Raw genomic sequence first — 14,933 nt, forward strand, 5'->3', positions numbered from 1 at the left:
AATGAGCATTGATTATTTTTGACAAATGTAACGGCGTGACTTGTTTTGAATACGCGTTCACGTGCATTTATCTATTTCTATCTTCACTTGTCATATTCCTAGTGCGAGCTAGAGAGAGAATCGTCGAAGAATAAAGTGATGGAACCTCCTCAAACACAATCCATTGATGCTTCAGCCATCGCTGGAGATGATGATCCACAAGACAAGATCATCAACGATTGGTAATTTCCTCAACTCATTCAATTTGTAATAATAGTTTGTAATTGTTGGGATTGAATTGTGTTTTTTTGATGCAGTTGTTCTTGCTGCTATGACTGTACTGGGGGCTTCTTCGACTACTTGTGCTGTTGAATTATTTCAATTCCATGGCATGTATAATAATTATCAGAGAATTGACGATGTATGTTGATAATTATTTATAGTATTTATTACTGATTTAAATAATAATTGTTTAGTCCCTTTACAAACATTTATCCTAGTTGTGTTGGGAATTTTGTTGAATTTTTTTACTTATCTGGATGAAGATATTGATTTTATATTTTAATTTTTTTTTTTTTGAAATTGAATTATGGGCGAGTTTCGATTTCGATGCATTATTTCCTTTGCAATTGCAATGGCAGTGTGAAACGCGTGAGCCTCCTCTTAGTTCTGGTTTTTTCTACTAAACTGGAGTATGGTCTAACAAACTTTAGGTATTTTCCATTCAAGGAGATTACGTGTACGTGTTTAACATTCTAAGATTTGTTATTTTGGTTTATTTTATTTTTATCTTACTGATTAGAATCAACTTTAATTCTATTGTGAAAATTAAGGAGGGTATATAACTCTCAAAAAAAAATATTTTAATAGTTATCTTTTTAAAAAAAATCAGATATCTTCATAAAGACTAAAGAAATTTTAATTTTGATCATTTTCTTAAAACTGTCGTTAATTCAGTCGCTAAGTAGTAATTTATTGTTAATTTAATTGCTAAGTTATAAAAATCGTCACTAAATTACAGGAGGAATCAAAAATCAAAATTGTTAACTTTAGGTGGATGATTCTTTAACAAATTTTTTTAAAGGAACAAAAGTAAAAATATCGAATTTACAAATATTTAACTTTATTTACAGAAAATATATTTGTTACTGGTAAAACTAAAGTGGAGAGCACATGATTACAAGTTAAACTAGTGATTTGTGATAACTGATATGATTTTCTAAACTATTTTCACGCTTAATTTATAGCAAAAGTTTAGATAAGGTCCAATTTTTATTTTTTTTATTCATAATTTTTAGAAGTTTTTTTTTTCCTTCTTTTCACTTACTCATTATCTCATCTTCACTCAAAATATCACCTTAAACTATAATTTGACACTAGAAAATATATATTACCGTTAAATTTAAGTATGACCATATCAATATCATAAATCTTATTTCCACTTGTCATTAAGGAGAAATACTCCATCTTAGACTTTAAGACTTAAAACCTTATTTTATTTTGGCTTATTTCTGAATTATTTTGCAAATCTGACAAACTCTTTTTTTTTTTAGTTTTAATAATATTTTTCTTCAGTTTCTTTTCTCATTTTCATTACTTATATATTTTTATTATAAAAAGGAGAGTAGATAAATAAGTATTTAAGCACCTGAATCTGATAGTTAATAATTAAGTTATTGGTTAAATTCCAAAGAATTATTTATTGTGCTTTAAAAGATCGATTTAATAAACGTGGACAAGGAAGTTTACAATCCTCACATTTTGGACTATAGACTCAGGGAGAGCTTACAAACCTCGAACCCTGAAGTCAGCGCGATTGTTGTATAAAATTGGTTTGTACCATATCCCTAAGCTTTTGTTAATAACAAGGTATTTAAAGAACAATTAGGTATACTAATATATGTTCAAATGTGCATGACCATAAACTAAATTGTGATAAAATCTAAGTACTGGGACTAAAAAGAACATTTGAAGAGAAGCTAAAAGATCCAGAATTTGAAAGATTAGAACCTGAGAGTCAGACTCTGAAGGAGGTCATCTTCTAAATACCAGGTCTGAGAAAGTCAACCTCTAAAGATAAAGACTCTGAAGGATTAGAAGCTGGGATCCAGAATCTAAAGATTCAAAATCCGAAGACTGGTCAACGCAAGGATCAAAACGACTCTGAAAGGTCACTATAAGACCCACAAGTCAAGGGAATTTCAAATGTCTTTTCAACGATATTATCCATATCAAGAAACATTCCAACGTCTATGATCAAGCTTCTTTAAGACTCTTTTGTGCAAGCTTTTCTCTTCAACGACTCTTTTGTGCAATCTTTTCTCTTCAACGACTCTTTTATGCCTCTCTATATAAGGAGCTGAAGACTTGAAGAAAATAACAAATCTTTGACAATAAAAAAAAATTTGTTACTCTGTCAAATCAAAATCATAAGTTTAACTTAGAATTTCTTAACATATTATGATTGATGGTCGTCATCAATCATAACTTAGTTTTGATGAAGATAACAAGTTTTCTTAAGAAGAAATATCAAAGAAGAAAAAATGAATCAAGTTTCAAGTTTGTGTCAAGACTTGGATTTCAATGTTATTGAATCATAGACAAAGGTACAATGTTAAATTCAATCGTTATAGACCTTAAATGCTCGGAGGAAAAGTTTAAAAATCATTTTATGCATTGTTTTCAAAATGAAAATTTTGGGATTTTTAACTTATAAATTTTTCTAAGTATAAGACTGTTTACGGTGATTTCCGGTAAACAACCGCTAGTCTTCCAAACTATAATAAATATGATTTGGTTACTTGCAGGATCGACTAGATTGATCCTAGGACACATAGTCAAGAAGATTGTTATCAATGTTTGTTCGAACCATACTCATTATTTGTCTTCTTCAATAAGCGTTGTTCAATTAACAGAACAAATAGTCTTGACAATCACTTTGTTATATATAAATGTGACTTCAACGAAGTGATATGACATAAAAAATTAAAAGGACAATCGAAACGTAAAGAATTTTAAACTGCAGAAATATAAAAGACTTTGAAAGTAAATAGCATGAAAGTAATTCGAAAGTAAATGACGTTAAAGTAAAGATGCAGAAACGTAAATGGCAAGAAGTAAACAAAATGCAGTAATTCTGAAAGATAAAGACAAAAAGATAATACACATGTATTAAAATGGTGGTGTCATACGTACATTTTCTCAGCGAACTCTTTCTCTTAACGCTTGATACTTGAGTAAATATGTGAGTGATTTGTACAAAATGAACACACAGAATCCTAACACTAAGACTCCTATTTATACTAGTTTCGACCTTAACGGTCCTATACTAATCTGCTGCCACGTTTCTCATCAGAACTTCCAGCGAAGCCATCTGTTGTTGAACGGTTACGAAACCGTCTTCGAATTTCAAATCTTCCCGCCTGAGTCCATCTTCGACGCGTGGCAGTGTATTAAATAAACACTACTAAAAACACGCTAAGTAGTAATACTTGAATACATATTCTATGAATTTTGTCTAAGTCCCGAAGACATATGCTTTCATTGATCTTTCAGCGTTCATTTATCTTCATCAAACTTAGAAGTCTTTATTTTTCGAAGCATGACCATCAGTAGCCATTCTTTTACTTTTTAAGGGATGGCCATCAGTAACCATCTTTCCTTCGATTCTCAACTCCTTCGAAGGATAAACAACATAAAACGAAATCTTCAGCTAACAAATTGCCCCCAATAAATGCATGTTTCGAGAATCAACAGAAATAGGCGTTTCTTGTCATTATAAGATTTCGTTTTTATGATCCTTGAAAGTTCCAAGACTGCTGACTAGCGTCATAATCACTGATAACACTGTTTCCGAAACGTCTTGTCATTTTCAAAGATGTCTTCTCATAACTTACATTCCCACGTTTTAACCTTACTTCCTGATCATTACTCCTACATACTAGGAGTGAAGCTAACTCATTCGACCGCCGTTGGATTAAATCATCAGCCGCCACGTGTCTCTCGGGCTTTACCCAAAAGATTTAAAAAGGTTTCCGTTAAACCTTTAAATACTTGATCTTGTGTCTCTATACCGCCTTTCATTCATCTTCTTCACCAAAAAATTGAAACATCTTCACTCTTTTTAGAATCTTGTTCTTTTAATCAAACAATTTCTTCATGGCTTCATCTTCAAATGTTCTTCAACCCGCTTTGAAGCTCCAATCAACAACACGTTCTGGGGAACGAGAGTTCGTTCCAAACCCTAACACTGAAGAGATACGCGCTATTTACGCTTCCCAGGTAATCATTCCCTTTGAACTCTCTGAAAAAACTTTTGCCTTCATGGGTCCGTTACCGAGTGAAAGTATCCAATCTATGAATAAGTTTTTTCCTGCTTACTACAAGACTAGACCATTAGTTAGCAAAGTTAAGATAGATGAAGACGGTCGCTCTCCTTTAGGCAAATCTGCTAATGTTGAGGAAACTTCAACCGCAATCCCTTTAGCTTCAAACAAAATTAGGTTAAACTATATGACCAATTCTGTAAAAGTGTTTAGGTCAATCCCTTTAGCCAAAGATCCTGGCTTGTACTATGCCTGGCTAGAAAAGGTAGAGAAACAAAAAAGATCCTTCTAGAAAACATTAGGAATATACGATTTGATTCAACTGTCAAGAACGGGTTTAGAATATAACCAACCCATGTTAGTAGCAGCGGTTCATTTTTGGGATGCTTCTCACAACACCTTCCATCTCCCATGTGGAATGGTTACCCCCACGCTTTTCGACGTGGCCGCTATTACAGGACTTCGACCAACTGGTGAAACCTTTGACCCCAATGAAATGGATAATGACACTATTGGTTTCAACGATTCGCAAGTCACTTATACGACATTCATCCAGAAGCATCATATTACCACTGAAGCGACAGTATCTGATGAAGAGCATATTGCTTTTCTAGCATTATGGCTTTCACGATGTGCCTTCTATTCAAGGTCTATTCAAGTTGCGAAAAGGTACCTTTGCATGGCTAATCAATTGCATGCTGGGAAAAAGCTTAACCTCAGCCAATTACTTCTAGGGTCTCTTTATGAAAACCTTAGTGAAGCTGCAAACCTTACCAAGAATTTCAAATCTGGTAGTTTACTTTACGCTGGTCCTTTCTGGCTATTGCAACTGTGGCTTAATGCTACATTCGAAACTCATCTTCCCTTTCGAGGAGATGTCAATGAGGAGGATAGCATAATCAAAAATCGAACTATAGAGGGGACCAGGTTAGCTTACCTAACTCCAAAAGAAGAAATGGGAAAGCTTCATGAACATTTCCTGGCGTATTCGATGATGTTTGCTCGGCATGACCAGTTCGATCTTTCTATGGCCCCATTTGTACACAGAACAATAGGTCCTGAATGGTTTACTCGAAAATTTCCACCAACATCTCAGGATCAACAAACTGAGTCTATGGAAATTTGGGAAGCCTTTCTGACTCCAAGATTGTTTTCCCACCGTCTTCGACCATCAAAGGGTCAATGTATCCTCATGTGCTATCAACCGAATTTGGTCTCAAGACAATTTGGGCTAACTCAAATAACACCCAAGTGCTTATATGAGAAAAGGAACCATATGTGTTTCCACACTTTGTATTTGACTGAAGAAGAATGTGAACAAAAAATCGACAAATACGTTGACGTCACCAATCTTTCTCCTATTCCTTTTGAACCTTCTTTTTATTCTACACCAGATTTTCATCAATGGTGGACAGAGTATTATAGCTCTCAAATTTTTGATGCTGATAGCCTTGCTCAGGAACTAACTGCAGCTTTCAATGATGTGCAGGAGAACTTCCAAAAAGGTACTTCCACTCATATTAAAGAAATCCAAGCTTTTCAAAAATTCTTTGAAACTATCTATAGGCCTGATGATCTTAGTCGGACTGTTCGTGAGGCTGCAGTTACTTTGCGCGAAAAGTTTTCCGCCAAACTAAATAAGTTGAAATTGCCCTCGTATGTTCGACCAGAACTACGTTATGAAGTGGCTTTCAAACTCAATCCTCCAAAATTCCCCCCACTACCAAGTGCTGATTTTGGTGTGGCTCTAAGTCCTCCTTTCCCAGACTGGTTCGTGTGTGGGAATGCTCTCAAAATTCTTCAAGAGAGTACCAAAAAACGCGCCGAACGAGTGGTTCCGACTAAGCATACCTTGGATACTTTCAAAGGACATCTTCATATAGATCTTAAACATGTTCGTGTCCTGACTCCAATACCTGAAGGTCTGGATTAAGGCAATCTTTTCGACTGACTTATCTTTTCTTTATTGATATACTGATTTCAGTCTCAACTACAGCTGTTGCACGAAGGAGGAAGATTAAGGAAGCTTCTGCCCCAAAAGACTCTGGGACATCTAAAAGCAATAAACCAAGTGGGAGTGACTCCCTCGTCACTGATAAGAAGCCCACGGTACATACTTATCTCATACTCTCAATCTTGTACAATATGTGATTAGTACTCATCTTTCTCATTTTCGACTTTCCAGAGTTCGAAACCCCCAACGGGTTCGAAGCGTAAAGCTTTTTCGACCACTGGTTCGGATGGCGAAGATAAATCCCCTCCTCAAACTAGACAAGGACAGAAGAAAAAATACAAAGTTGTTACCCCTTCGAGAAAAGGGAGAAAGGCAAGTCCTTCCAAAGCTGTTTCTCCTGGTGATAAAGCGTCTTCTGAAGAGTCTCCTTTGAAAGCTGCTAGTAATGCTTTCGTTGTGGAAAGCCATAATTCAAGTCCAGACAATATTCCACCCAAGGTACTCTGGGTTTGTCCCACATATTATCTTGTGATTTTAACTAGATGATCGTATTGACACTTTACCTTTGTTATTGCAGGATGATGCTGGCACTGCTACTTCCGGTTTTAAAGACCCTGGCCTCACCATTGATGTTGACAAACTTTATGGTAGTTGTCAAACTTTAACTTACGTTAACTAAACTCCTCGAAAGTTTATATTTATACTTAAATAACTTTGCTCTGTTTAACATAGGTACCTCTCAACATCAAACTCGTGTTCTTTCACCGGTCTTTGAAGACGTTAGGCCAATTGCTACCATATTGCCTAATGAACCAGTCGAAGAAAGCCACTCTACTGACGAATCCCCACCTACCCATCAAGGCAAAAATTTGGAAGAGGATCATCCATTCTCAGGCAGCGATAATGTGAACCAGCAATCACATGACAACGAAGGTTCCGCATCGGAGAAAGATGCTATGGAAGAGATTTCTCAGCCTGAAAAACCAGTTTCTCATGGAACTTCAACTCTTGACGCAAAAACCATTCCTGAGACAACTTCGATGCCTGCCCCTGCGAAGCTTACCCCTTCAGAGCTCGAACAACTTAAGCAAACTGATCCTCTCAGTTTCTTAAAGGCCATTATGAATGTGAATACTCCTTCGCCTCCGGAGCTTAATGTCTCAACAGCTGTTACTGCAGACTCTAGTGACAAGGAAGATATTCCCAGTCTTCTTCGACAAATAAAAGAAAGATTCTTTGGGGTCAATCTTGTAGATGTTCTCAACCGGGACCCTATTAAAAGCCACAACTTAAATCAACTTCTAAAGAAAGTAGATTTGCTTCAAGTTTCCACAGAAGTTTCAGAGGTAATTGTTCTGCTGGGCTCTCTACTCGAGCAACTCCAAGCTAACATCCTTCGAAGACAAAATGTCGAAAAAGAGTTATCTGAGACAAAGGCCTCTCATGACTCTTCATGGAATTTTGCTATGGACGCAACGAAGCAAGGTGAGGCCCTCAGGCTCAAACATTCAGAAAATCAGAAGGCCATTGATGATTATGAGAAGAAAATCGGCTCTTGGAAACAAGAAATCAAAGTACTCGAGGGCAAGATAAAGGAGGCTGAAAGTTGTCAAGCAGTCCTACAAAAGTCTAATCAACAAGACTTGCTCGAAGTGGTGCAGTCAGGAATGAAACATTTCGAGGCTGCACAAAAGTTAGTGCCAGAAATCGAAAGGTTGAAGAAACACCGGGCACTAATTGAACTTCGCATGTCTTCATGGGAGACTCAATATTTGAAGATCAAAAAGGATCTCCCTGAGGATTTCAACTAAATGTTTTCGATCTTGTTACTTATTGCACCTTTATTTTGTAATCGAGGCCACTGTAGACATATAATATTTGTACGCTTGACTTCCTTTTATCTCTATCATATTTGCCATTGTTGATTTAGCAAATCTTTCAATTTCTTGTCAAGATATGTCTTTAGATTTCCTACAGTGCTTTTATTAAATGCAACATGTAGAACCTGAACATCCTTCGCAGCACTCTTGCCTCTAGACTTGACGTTTCCACTTCTTCTAGCCATAATCATTATTAAAAGTGACGTCACTTTCTCCAAAACGTCGGTTTTCAGACGTGCGTGCATCAGTTTAATGATTACTTCTCAACTTCCAAGGGCGGGAAACGGCGGAAGCCATAACTTCTTTCTTTGGAAAACCAACCGCAGTCCAATCACTCATTGGTAATTAAAATCCACCCTTCAGTATTCCCCTTCTATATAAAGGGTCCAATATCACCTTTATTTCTCATTCATGCGTTTTCTCTCCAAACTAAACACAGAAAAAAGAAAACACACAACTTCTCTTTCAGCACAACTTTCTTACCTTACAATGGCTGAACCTCTCTTCTTTAACGACATCAAAGCCCTCATTAGAGGCGAGTTCAGACTCTCTGAGGATGAACTTGTTCGCCATTTCATCAACATCGAAACCCTGTTTGTTAACCAGGAACTAGACTTCTACTTTGAGGAAGTCCTGGAGGGTGCTATTTACCCCAACATGGTGGCAGAATTCTGGATGAATGCGTCTTTACGCATAGATCCTGAAGGTAGGACCACCATTGATTCTTCTATTCGACACGCTCGTCTCAGTATTACTCCCACCACTATTGCCAATCTGATAAAATGCAATAACTCTGGTGAAACTTTTGATGACAACAGTTTCAACATGACTACTCATCTCATGCTGAGAACTCTTGTGGAAAATGACCGCTTTAGTGCCAAAGTCATCAGGATCTGGCACCAGATGCTCGTGGGGAACTTCCAACCTCGGCGGATTGACGAAAACAACATCATGGTTGAAGACTTGGAGTTCATCCTCTGTGGTCTTCGAGGGAAGAAAATTAACATCCCTTTGATGATCTTCAAGGGACTTGTTAAAGCTGTCTCTGCCGGTGTTGACCGTCGAGGGGTTGTGACTTGTCTTCCGTACGGGAGACTCCTTAGCTACATTTTTCTTAGGAAAGGCGTAGTGAGAAGGATGCGTACTTCTGGAGCCATGGATATGTTCGAGGCTGAACCTTCTCCCATGTTGTCTTTGGACAATTTAAACCAAAGGATTGACTAGCAAGTTTTTTACCTTAGGTTTAATCTTTTTATATATATTTATGCCCTCCTTCTTTCTGTAACTTCAGATCCTATTCTTTGGATCTTTTTGTAATGAATGTATTCCCATGCTTGAAATGAAAAAGAATATTTTGGTGTCTTCTTTGATTTTTCTTTCCATAATTCTTCCTGATTGTGAAGCCATTTTGGTGCCTGACCATTTTGGCTTTTCGTAGTACCCTGGGTATCTACGTCTTTGCAATTCTTACTTCGTGCATACTTGGTTTATATCTCTTCAAATATTTCCCGTTTACTCTCAAGATCCTATGATCTTCTGCTAATTCTTCAATTTCATAAGCATTGTTCGAGAATACTTTTAAGATTTGAAAGGGTCCTTCCCAATGTGGGGACCATTTACCAAGTGCCTGATTCTTTCGATCTATAGGTAAAATAACTTTCCAGACTAAGTCATTATTAACAAAAGTTTTACCTTTCACCTTTTTATTATAAGCTCTGGACACTCTTTCCTTTTGCCTTTTTATCATTTCCAATGCTCGAAGTCTGTCTTCGTCCAAATCTACTAACTCATTCATCATTAACTCCCAGTATACGTTGGGAGGAATGTCTGCTTGTCTTTGTATCCTTACTGATTGCAAACATATCTCAATTGGAAGTACTGCGTCATGTCCAAACGTCAACTGGAAAGGAGTTGTATTCGTAGCTTCTTTTGGAGATGTTCGACAAGCCCAAAGTGCTTGATCTAAAGTCTTATGCCAATTCTTGGGTCTCTTTCCTACATGCTTCTTGATAAGGCCAATTATTATTTTGTTTGCTGCTTCAACCTGTCCATTTGCTTGGGCATAATAAGGTGTAGAAGTAAATAACTTGAAACCTATTTCTTTGGCAAAATCTTGCATTTTTCGTCTAGTAAAGACTGATCCCTGATCAGTTGTTATACTTTATGGGATTCCAAATCTATATATAATGTGTTTCTGAATAAACTCAATCACCACCTCTTGATCCACATCTACCAGCGGTATTGCTTCAACCCATTTTGTGAAATAGTCTATTCCTACCAAAATGTATCTTTGCCCTTTGGATGACTTGGGGTGAATCTCTCCAATCAAATCTAGTGCCCATCCCCTGAAAGGCCATGGTTTTACTATTGTACTTAGTTCGTTTGCTGGAGCGTGTTGGATACCTGCATGTTCTTGGCACTCTTGGCACCCTTTCGCGAACTCTATGCAATCCTTTAGCATCGAAGGCCAATACATCCCATAACGAAACAAGAGCCATTTCATTTTGTGCCCTGATTGATGTGCACCACATGCCCCACTATGTACGTTCGACAGAGCCAAGTATGCTTCTGCTTCTCCCAAGCATTTCAACAATACCCCTTCAGGAGTTTTCTTGAACAATTCATTTCCCATCAGAAAATATGACAGGGCTCTATACTTGATTTTTCTGTCTGTATCCGTCGAAGGATTTTTCAGATAGTTAATAATTGGATTCCTCCAGTCTGTGTCAGCCAATGAATCTATATTTAGTACCTCGAATTGTTCTTTATTGGCATAACCCAATTGTGAATCTTCCAGATCACTTGGCGAAAGTTTAGTAAACATTGCTCTTCCTCTTACTTCAATCAACTCTTCCAACTTTTCTTTTGATACTTTATATCCCGAAGCTAATTGAGCCAAGTCGTTTGCTTCCTGGTTATTCACCCTTGGTACATGTTTTAATTCCACGTATTCGAATTTCTTGAGCAACCTATTTGCGATGATAAAATACATGATCAAATTCTCTTTGATGCACTTGTACTCCTTTGTCAATTGTTTGATGACCAATTCAGAGTCTCCTTTAATTTCGACTCTGGTTGCCCCCAATTCTAACAAAGCCTCAAGTCCAGCAATTAAAGCCTCATATTCAGCTTCATTATTGGAGCATGATGGACCTTCGATTTTATACTTGAGCTTTGTTGGAATTCCATCGGGAGAAATTATCAACATTCCAATACCAGTTCCCTCTCTATGTGTTGAACCATCGAAATATAACTTCCAAGGTTTCAAATCTACACAATGCTGATGATTCTCAACCACCGCATGGTCGACAATGAAGTCTGACACAATCTGACCTTTCATTGCCTTGAGAGGCTGAAATATTAATGAATATTCAGTAAGGGCTAAAGCCCATTTGCCAATTCGACTATGTAGTATTGGCTTAGATAACATATGTTTAATAACATCATAATGAGATGAAACGTATACATCGACTGGCTTTATATAATACTTGAGTTTGATACAGGAGAAATACAAACAAAGACAGAGTTTTTCTATATCAGTATATCTAGTCTCTGCATCATTGAGTACTCTACTTAAATAATAAATGGCTCTTTCGATGCCATTCTCATCCTCCGGGGCAAGCATGCTGCCTATTGTTTTATCTGATGCTGAAATATATAGGCGCATGTGCTTCTTCTCATTTGGGGGAGATAGAATTGGTGGACAAGTCAAGTATTGCTTTATCTGATCGAAAGCTTCTTGATGTTCAGCACGCCATTCGAATTTTCCTTGCTTAAGCCGAAGTAGAGGTGAGAAGGCTTGCGTGCGTCCACTTAAGTTAGAGATAAATCTTCTTAAGAAATTTATCTTACCCAACAATGATTGTAATTCTTTCTTCGTGGAGGGAGACTTGGTCTCCATAATGGCTTTTGTCTTGTTTTGGTTGATTTCTATCCCTTTTTTGTGGACTACGAAACCCAAGAAATCGCCTGCCTGCACAAAGAAAGCACATTTAAGGGGGTTCATCTTCAAGCCATATTTCCTCATTCTTTCGAATGATTGGCTCAGATGATCGAGATGACTCATACCCGAGGTAGATTTTACCATAATGTCATCTATATACACTTGCATGAATGTTTCTATGAAGTCGTGAAATATAGAATTCATTGCTCTTTGATAAGTTGCCCCTGCATTTTTTAAACCAAAAGGCATCACAACCCATTCGTAAGTGCCTATTGCTCCTGGGCAACGAAATGCTGTCTTGGATACATCATCTTCTGCTATAAAGATTTGATTGTATCCCGAATATCCATCCAACATGCTCAAATACTCAAAACCTGCGGCCGAGTCTACTAGCATTTCTGCTATAGGCATGGGATACTCGTCTTTCGGAGTAGCTGCATTAAGGTCGCGAAAGTCTATGCATACTCTTAATGAGCCATTCTTTTTAATTACAGGTACTATATTAGCAATCCACTCAACATACCTTGTAGTTCGGATAAATTTGCACCGTAAGAGTCTTTCGACCTCTGCTTTAATCTTCGAGTGAATCTCTGGCGCGAATCTTCTGGGAGTTTGTTTTATTGGCTTCTTCCCTTCTTTTATTGGTAATTTCAATTCGACTAAGTCTCTTTCGAGACCAGACATCTCATCATAATCCCAAGCAAAACAATCTCTATTGTCTTTCAACATTTTGATGACCGTTGCTTTCAATTCTGGTTCTAGTTTCGCGCTGATATATGTTATTCTCTTTTGATCATTGTCTCCAAGATTGACTTCTTCAAGTGGATCTTGGGCCAACATCTTTATATTCGATGCCATCGGGTCTTTTTCAAATCCCAACGGTTCTTCGTCGTATATTGCATCTAACCTTTGACTTGGTTCTTCTCCTATGATCTCTTCAACTGGACCCGTATCTTCAAGGAGTTCGAAACTCGTACGTATTTCCAATTCTGATATTCCTTCTTTGGTTAGGACTGTATCTATCTTTGTATTTGATAGTTCGGCTTCGAGAGTCGTTTTTCTTTTGTTCTCGGCCACATAGGCCGAAATCTTTTCGAAGAACGCAGACTCAGACATGATTAATGTCATCGTCCCAGCCCGTTGGCCGTACTGCTGGATAATTCTCCGATGGTGCTGGATCTGGTGGACCATCCATGATCTCCCTATCCCATTGGAATCCATTTGGGTGTAAAGTCAAATAGTACATTGCATTTTTGTTTGGGGTATACATCTCTTCAGCAGCATGACAAGGGCCTATGTTTGCCAAGTTCCTGTCGAAGTTGTTTTTGTTCACCTGGTTGACCTCAGCCATGTAATAACTCTGATCACCTTCGATATTCTCCACTATGCCATCTTCTCTCCAAATTGTCACCCTCTGATGCATGGTTGAGGGTACAGCCGCTACTCCATGAATCCATTCCCTACCAAGCAAAAGGTTGTAGTTTGCTTTTGCTGGTATAACCATGAACATGGTTGGCCTGGTAACTGAGCCTACTGTCAAATTGACTTGAACAACTCCCAGAGTTTGTCCTATTTTTCCTTCGTAGTTAGATAAAACCATGTTATGTGGCCTTATATCCGTATCGAACATACCAATTCTTTTTAGCATGTATTGAGGCATTAGGTTCACTGCTGCTCCCCCATCAACTAGGACTTTATTTATGCCCACGTTCTCAATCTTAGCCCTGATATAGAGTGCTTCAAATGATTTCGCATACCCTCATCAGGCCTTTCGAAGAAAGCATTCTGTTCTTCTACTGCACCGTTATTCAGCACATAGTAACACACGGGTCTGTGTTTTGCCATTTCTTCGATATCAGCCTCTTCACAGTCTTCTACTTCAGTTTCCTGATTAAACTCGTGAGGGAGTACCGAGACAACATTGCAATTCAAGTTTATAGATGACACTCCATCAGAGTCAAAATCATTTGTCATTCTATCCTCTTCTTTCCAAGAATTTGAACGCATCTTGTCTTCCTCATCCAAGAGTTTTTCTGCTTCGAATAGTCTGCGTTCCACAGGAGGTTTGTTCGACTTTGCCCCCTGGTATGGGACTTGGTTGCTACTAGAGTCTCCAGCTTCTCTTGGCCTGTATTCCTTCTGAGCCTTTTTTATTCTCTGATGCCTTCTCCACTGGGACCGAGACATAGGATTTTTTCCTTTATAATTCTCCAACCGATACACCTCTCGATTTGATCTTTGAAATTGTTTCCTATATGCCATTGCAGTTCTACCACCTTGGTCCCAACTTCGCCATTTGTTGGTTCTTGCATCAGCTTGTACCCACCTATCCCTGGGTGCATTTGCAGGGACTTTGAACGTCACCCTTCGAGTCCTAGGATGTGGGCTATCAGGCCTCTTTGTTGGAGTCCAAATGTCGAAACCGTACAGGTTGGGACGCAACCCCTGAGTTTCTTGACTCATGTAGCAATACACACGTTCGAATGATCGTGCTAGCATTTCGTCATAGACTGCCCCACATCTTGGGCAGAGAGCAACTTCAGTGTTTTCTTTGTGGCATCTGACCAAAAATCCTACCAAGCTTTCCTCCATCTTTGGGTACAGTTGTAGTAGGGGATTTGGCTCTCTTCCTGGGTGTTCCCACCTTTCGCGTCGAACCCTTTCAAAGTTGGCTTCGACCCTTCGATTCAGCATGATCGAACACCTTGGACACATCCATTGCTTACCACCATTTCTCTCGTGGCAATTCCAGAGATATTCTTTGAGGCTTTCAGTTCTTGGAGGAACTTCGATGCCCCCATTTTTCCTCGTCAGCCATGTCTCTAGTTCGCCAAATTCAGACGCTGGTCGTC

At 38.2% G+C, this 14,933-nt stretch overlaps 1 long non-coding RNA gene across 1 annotated transcript; it reads left to right on the forward strand.

The window, feature by feature from the left end:
• Positions 1–501, forward strand: LOC131646854 (uncharacterized). Its single transcript, XR_009297648.1, has 2 exons — positions 1–221; positions 297–501. It is a non-coding gene; the product is annotated as an uncharacterized LOC131646854 (long non-coding RNA).
• Positions 502–14,933: the final 14,432 nt, after the last annotated feature.

The sequence above is a fragment of the Vicia villosa genome, linkage group LG2 (genome assembly GCF_029867415.1).
Source record: "Vicia villosa cultivar HV-30 ecotype Madison, WI linkage group LG2, Vvil1.0, whole genome shotgun sequence".
NCBI classification, from domain to species: domain Eukaryota; kingdom Viridiplantae; phylum Streptophyta; class Magnoliopsida; order Fabales; family Fabaceae; genus Vicia; species Vicia villosa.